The sequence below is a fragment of the Rhincodon typus genome, chromosome 17 (genome assembly GCF_021869965.1).
Source record: "Rhincodon typus isolate 14 chromosome 17, sRhiTyp1.1, whole genome shotgun sequence".
Classification (NCBI taxonomy): Eukaryota; Metazoa; Chordata; class Chondrichthyes; order Orectolobiformes; family Rhincodontidae; genus Rhincodon; species Rhincodon typus.
The window spans coordinates 12772799-12778798 of NC_063348.1; positions in this window are offsets into that span (position 1 = coordinate 12772799).

Consider the following 6000-nt stretch of genomic DNA (forward strand, 5'->3'; position numbering starts at 1 on the left):
TGGATCAGCTTTCTGTACTTGTTATTATTTATTGCAAATAAATAAATTGTAGCAACAGGAAAGCAATCATATGCTGTAGATAAACAACTCTACTGGTTAAAGCCTTGCCCCCAAACCCTTATAAAACACCCCATTCCCCCAAACTCACACGCGCACACCTATAAACAGTAAAACAAAAAAAAAGCCATTGTGGATGGAGGGGAAGGCAGTCCAATCGTCCTATAGGGTTCTTGTTTGCTATCAGTTATTTTCCTGATCTTTAAGTGGTTCGAATCGCTCCCAGATCTCTGGTTCTGGACACTGGGCTTATTGAGGGGATGTGAATGAAGAGGCAGTAGACAGGTGTTTAAGGGCAAAAGAATCTCTGTGTTTATTTAAGGTACAAAAAAAGTAATCGTAGTACAAGACATAGGTAATGCAATAAGTCAAGGAAGTTAACACAATTAATACACAGAAGAACAGCAATACTTTAAAATATACTATTAATTGGATTACCACTATTAGACACTATTTTACTAACCCACAGAAAACAACCGTGTTTAATTTTACACTCTTAATTAGAATTTCTACCCGTAGAGTCCCAATGCACTGGCACCACCTGCCTTCCCCTCCCTGCTAGTTATGTTGGAACTTTGGGATCTTGGGAGTTTATGCTTATCACTCAGAACGCAGTACTGAAGTGCACCTGGCTGTTCTGGCTTGCCGTACCTGGACCCTGAATGAAGATTTCGGACTGCGTAGGTTTTCAGTTTGGGTTGATTTGGCTGATGCAGTTAGGTGCATGTTGGATCTATCAGGTAAGTACCTGGTATTCTTACTTTTGCTGGTTACGTAAACCCAGTTTTCACCTCAGGTAGTGTCTGGGGACTGTGCTATCAGTCGAGTTGGTTGTTGCTTTGAGTTGTCGGTCTTTAGTTCTGATGGTCATGGTCGGTTGTTGAGGTTCTTGCCATCAGTTCAGAAAATCCATGCTGGGAAGCTTTTGTCTGGGTTCCCCTGGATAGCTTGCCCCTCTCGGATGAGTTTTGTTCCAATGAGGCTCTTGGTTTGGCTTCCCGGATCTTGGTTTGGCCCCTCATGATTTTATAAACCTCTATAAGGTCACCCCTTAGCGTCCAACGCTCCAGGGAAAATAGCCCCAGCCTATTCAGCCTCTCCCTATAGTTCAAACATTCCAATCCTGGCAACATCCCTATAAATCTTTTATGAACACTTTCAAGTTTCACAACTTCCTTCCTATAGCAGGGAGACCATAACTGCATGCAGTATTCCAAAAGTGGTCAAACCAATGTCCTGTACAGCTGCAACATGACCTCCCAACTCCTACACTCAATGCACTGACTAATAAAGGCAAGCATACCAAATGCCTTCTTCACTATCCTATCTACCTGTGACTCCACTTTCAAGGAGCTATGAACCTGCACTCCAAGTTCTCTTTGTTCAGCAACACTCCCCAGGACCTTACCATTAAGTGTAAAAGTTCTCCCCTGATTTGCCTTTCTCAATGCAGCACCTCACATTTATTTAAATTAAACTCCATCTGTCACTTCTCAACCCATTGGCCCATCTGATCAAGATCCCATTGTATTCTGAGGTAACCTTCTTTGCTGGCCACTACACCTCCAATTTTGGTGTCATCTGCAAACTTACTAACCATACCTCCTACATTCACATCCAAATCATTTATATAAATGATGAAAAGCAGTGGATCCAACACCGATCCTTATGGCATACCGCTGGACACAGGCCTCCAGTCTGAAAAACAACCCTCTACCACCACCCTCTGTTTTCTACTTTTGAGCCAGCTCTGTATCCAAATGGCCAGTTCTCCCTGTATTCCATGTGATCTAACCTTACTAACCAGTCTACTTGTCAAACATCTTTCTGATGTCCATGCAGATCACGTCCATTGCTCTGCCCTCATCAATCCTCTTTGTTATTTCATCAAAAAATTCAATTAAGTTAGTGAGACATGATTTCCCACACACTAAGCCATGTTGATTATCCAAATCAGTCCGTGCCTTTCCAAATACATGAAAATCCTCGTGCCAATTGAGAAGTCCAATGAGTCGGTTCATCTTTGTGGGGATTTGAAACAAACAGTAAACGGCTTTTTGCAGCTGGATAAATATTGGATCTCCACACACAAAGCTGGCAGGGGGCTGTCCTTCATGAAGCTGGACATATGCCATGCATACTTGCAATTCAGTTAGATGAGGATTTCCAGAAATGCACTACAATTAATACCCATAAAGGTTTGTACTAATATCTGAGACTGCCATTTGGGGTAATGTCAGCCTGTATAATTTTTCAATAGACTTTGGAGGACATTTTATAAGATCTACCCCAGGTCGCAATTTATCTTGGCGACGTGCTAATAACAGGGAAGACCAAAAAAGGAGCACTTAGAGAACTTGGACGTAGACCTTATACGTTTCTCCCTTAGAAGGGAAAAATGTGTGTTCAAGGCACCCCAAGTGACCTACTTGGATTACAGAGTTGACAAAACTGGGTTACACCCATTGGAAGACAAAGTGAGGGCGATTAAAGGTGCCCTGGCTCCCATGTCTGTTCTGGAGCTTAGATCGTTCCTTAGGCTGGTGAAATATTACAGAAAGTTCATACATAACCTGGTCTCCATCCTGGCACCTTTGCATTGACCCTTTAAAAAAAGAGTCAGTCTTAGAAATGGTCACATAGTCAATCCATAGCTTTCAGGGAAGTGAGGAAACAGCTATCATTCTCTAAGGTGTTGGCACAACATGATCCCAAGCAAGATCTGATATTGAAACACGATGTTTCACCATATGGCATCCGAATAGTACTTGTTCATAGGTGGCCCAGTGGGGAGGAATGTCCAATTGTGTATGCATCCAGGAATTTTGGCTAATGCAGAGTGTAAATACTCACAGATTGAGAAGGTTTGCCAATCATATTTGGAATAAGGAAGTTCCGTCAATATCTTTACGGACAGAAATTTCTAATTATAACAGGCCACAATCCCCTGCTAAGGTTTACTTAAAGAGGACACGGCAGCGCTGCCCTTATATTCAGGCTGAATTCAGCAATGGGTTTTAATACTAAGTGTATCTAATTACAAGGTGGAACACTGTCAGGGAGGACAAGTAGCAAATGTGGATGAATTGAGTTGCCTCCCACTGGCAGTTACACCACCGGTGCTACTGCTGCTGGAAGAGTCTGTAATGGTTTTAATTTTCTGGACACGCTTCCAGTCACAGCTGACAATATCAGGCTCTGGAAGCAGAAAGATCCAGCCCTGGCAAAACTGAAACAGCTGCTGGTTTTGGGGGAAACCAAAGGGTCATCACTACCAGAATTGAAACTTTTTTGGACCCGGAGAGACGAGATCACAATAGAAGACGGCATATTATTGTGGGGAGCAACAGTGATTGTCCCGAGTAAAGGTCACCATCAGATACTGGCTGAACTCCATCAGGGTTACCCTGGGGTTTCCAAAACAAAGATGTTGGTGAGAAGTTATGTCTGCTGCCCAGGATTAGATGCAGACATAGCCGTATTGGTGGAGCAGTGCCTAGATGCCAACAAGGACAAAAAGTACCACCAGCAGCTCCCCCACTTTCATGGGAATGGCCTTGTAAACACTGGACTCAGTTACATGTCGACTGTCCAGGCCTCCTTTCATGGGCTCAATGTTCGTAGTCATTGTGGATGCCCACTCAAAGCGGCTGGACATACACAAAGTTCATTTGTCAAACATGGGGACAACGATAGAAAAACTGCGCATATCTTTTGCAATACATAGACTCCCTGAAGTGTTGGTCACAGCTAACAGGCTATAATTTGCCAGCAGAGAATTTGAGTATTTCCTAAAGTCGAATGGTATTCTTTCTATAAAGACAGCGCTATACCTTCCATCATCCGATGGTCTGGCATGAAGAACAGTCCAAACTTTGAAGGCAGCCTTAAAGAAACAGCCTACAGCTTCACTAGATACCAAACTGTCCAGGTTTCTATTTGATTATAGGACCTCCCCTCATGCAACAATGGGGATAGCTATCAGTTGCCAATACGGTGAAGACTCTGTACCAGGTTAATCCTGATCTTCCTGGACTTGCAGGGAATGGTGAAACGGCATCAGGAACGCCAATGCCTGACGGAAGGTTCTGCTAAGTGAGTGAGACAGTTTTCTTCAGGAGACAAAGTTTGGTGTAGTAACCACAGGAATGGGCCTGCATGGGTAAGAGGCATGGTTGACACAAGATCAGGTCCAGAGATGTATAAAGTTTGGATAGGTGTAACGATCCTGAAAAAGCACGCGGACCGTACAAAAGCTGCAAACTTGCAAACAGTGCAGGAACAAAATGTGCCTGGCTCCTCGGCTGACTTTCTAACTGTTCTGGAACCCATGGCTTCCTCCTCTGTGTCAAACATTGAAGATTCCTTGAAATCTGAGATTGTTGACACCTTTGCAGATGCTTCTTCTCCAGTTTGGGTGATCTCTAGCAAGAGATTCCCACAAAATGCCAGAGAGATTGATGATATCTTGACGCGTTTCCTCTGGTCTCCTGGTATCCACTTGCTATGGTGGAGCTCAGAGTAGAGAGCTTCTTTTTGAAGTTTTTGTGTCAGACATGCAGACAATGTTGCTTCCCAATTTAACTGGTTAACAGTAACCAGTGCCTCAGGAAGCATCTATCCGAAAGAAAACGCAGACAGTTGTGCATTGGTGAGTGACAGGTCAGATGATTGTTTTATATTCTAACCAAAGGCTCACAATGGCTAAAATGTTAATCAGGACAAATAAATTCAGGCACGAGAGGAAGCTAGCTGGAAACGTAAAAACAGATGACAAGAGTTTGGCAAGGAACCTTGAAAGGAAAAGAGTTTGTAAATTAAGTCTTCTCCCTTTAGAGAATGGGAGTTAATAGTAGATAGTAAAGAAATGGCATATGTAAAGAATAAGTATCCAGTTATATATATATCTATTTCTTATTCATTCACAGGATGAGGATGTCACAGGCTAGGCCAACATTTATTGCATCCCAACTGGCCTAGATAACAGTTAAGAGTCAACCACATTGCTGTGGGTCTGGAGTCACATGTAGACCAGACCAGGTTAAGAATGGCAGTTTACTTCCCTAAAAGACATTAATGAACCAGATGGGTTATTCCTGGCAGTTGATTCATGGTCATTATTAGATTTTTAATGAATTAAAATTTCACTGTCAGCCCTGGCAGGATTCAAACCCAAACCCAGAACATTAGCTAAGTCTCTGGATTGATAGTCCAGTGATAATACCACTAGGCCATCCCACCTTGTATTATTTCAGAATAGTAATCATAAGAATAAGAATAAAATACCCAATAATATACAATAATAAATCTCTAATAACAAATAATAAATAAATATTGTCTTTATTTTAGAGAATACTAAAACTATGTCAGGAATATTCATGTATCAGAAGGAAGAGAGAAACTTGAGAAATTACAATCATGAGACATGTGGGACTGAGAAAACTGACAAAGTCCCTGGGTGCAGATGGATTTCAGGGTCTGAAAAAAGGTGACTAATCAGGCACTAGATGTTTTGGTGTTCATTTTCTAAAATTAGTTGGAAAGTTCCATCAAACTGGAAATTAGGGAGGCAGAGCATAGGAAACTATAGGGCCATTAGCTTGATGTCTCCCTTGTGGAAGGTGTTAGAATAGATCATTATAACTGGGCACTTGGTAAAACTCAAGGTAAATTGGAATAGTCAACAAGGGAAAGGGAAATCCAGTTTAAACAATTCATTGGAATTCTTCAAAGGGGTAATATGTGCTGGGGATAAAGGATAAAATGTTGATGTACTGTACTCAGATTTCCAGGTGGCATTTCTGAGGTGCCATATAGAGAATTACTGCATAAAATATGAGATCATGCTAGAGGAGGTAGCATGATGGTGCAGATATGAGATTGCTTTCTTCCAACCAACCAGAATGTACATAAATGGGTCTTTTTCAGATGGACAGGATGTGA